We start from the raw sequence: 1,525 nt of genomic DNA on the forward strand, positions 1-1,525 counted from the left end.
GAACTAAAGATCAGAGTTCATAGAAGAGGTCCACGAAACCTTCAAGATTTGAAGACTGTTTGTGTGGAAGAATGGGCCAAAATCACACCTGAGCAATTATTACAAATAACTTCATTTCTGGACATTTATGGTTTGATTTCTTTGTATGTATGGATCACTTGGGTTGTTACCAACATCTGGTGAAAATTTCATGTCATTAACACCTCTAGTAATATATTTACTGAGAAAAATGGTGACGTGTTCAATATTTACCCGCTGTATATTCTATATAGTTTCAATAAAATCCATCTTCTGGTTCATGACATATTTTGCTAAGAAACACACAGATGCATCAAAAACTTGAAGACTGAACATGAAGCTTCCTCTAAACTGCATTTTAACTCTTCTTACGATTAAAATTACATTTCCTGTAAATGCTTATTTCTGAATAACATAGCTGAAAGCTGCTGAAGACGCTAAAATATTTTTAAATGCTGAACTATTAATGCTGAATTTTAACAATCAAAGTAGAACCCAATATTAGCTGAATGATTGCTGAAATTTAAAGAACAACCCTGAAAACAAAAGCTCCAAGGGGCAGAGAATTGCTGAAAAATGCAGAAACATGCAGGTAAAAAGTAAAATGATTAAAAACAGATGAAATGGGGCAGAACAAGCTGAAGATGACAGAACGAAACAAACAAAAGAAAAGTTTAAAATGGCAGAAGAATTGCTGAAAAGTTCAGAAAGATAGCTAAAAAGGCAGAAAAAAGCTCAAATCAGCAAAATAGTAGCTGAAGAAAGCTGGAGGTATCAAAAAGAAGAGAAAAAGCAGAAAGTAAAAAGTGCAGTAAAAGTTTATGGGCCTTTTGATGGGTTTTAAGAATGAAGACAGCTACATTCATTTTTAATGAGACAAAAAATGGCACATTAAGCTATACTGTAAATATCTCAAAAAGTAAAAATTGCTGAAATACCAAAAGTTGTAGCTGAAATGTCTTGACGGAGCTGAACATTTTAACATATGAATTGATGAAATAGTAGAAAAACTGCGGAACATGTTACGTGCTGAAAAATGTGCAAAAGAAAAAAAGTGATCTCAATACTGAGAATGCTTTATAGCACTCACACAATCAAGTGTCTGTGGACCCTCATCAGTGGAGGGTGGTATGTGATAAAGAAAAGATGGATAAGGCTATTACCTGGATTTGATGGGACACTAACACCTATTCAGACCTGTATAAATCTCTGCTGAAGACAGACTCAGACACGTTATCAGCCTTCTGAAAACGAAGCAAACAGGCTCGTTATTTTCTCCACAGCTTGTAGTCGAACCTCACTGTGTGACAGAGTGTGACTCGTTGATGTTCTGGTTTAACTCTTAAGTTTTAATCGAATCATTATTTACCCGACCAGATTTTTAACCTCACAAATTTCTGTTGTAAAAAAATCTTGGATGAAACAATCTGAGCTCAGGTTTTTAAACCTGGCCTTTTAATATATCATAACTCCACCTTTTCTTCCTAACCTGTCTTCTCTTTGTGTT

At 34.6% G+C, this 1,525-nt stretch overlaps 1 protein-coding gene across 3 annotated transcripts in view; it reads left to right on the forward strand.

Annotated features, from left to right (window-relative positions):
* fam49al (family with sequence similarity 49 member A, like) overlaps window positions 1–1,525 on the forward strand; it is a gene marked incomplete in the record, with an annotated part of 44,330 nt that overhangs the window by 32,431 nt on the left and 10,374 nt on the right.

This window comes from Austrofundulus limnaeus, unplaced genomic scaffold (assembly GCF_001266775.1).
Source record: "Austrofundulus limnaeus strain Quisiro unplaced genomic scaffold, Austrofundulus_limnaeus-1.0 Scaffold278, whole genome shotgun sequence".
NCBI lineage: Eukaryota > Metazoa > Chordata > Actinopteri > Cyprinodontiformes > Rivulidae > Austrofundulus > Austrofundulus limnaeus.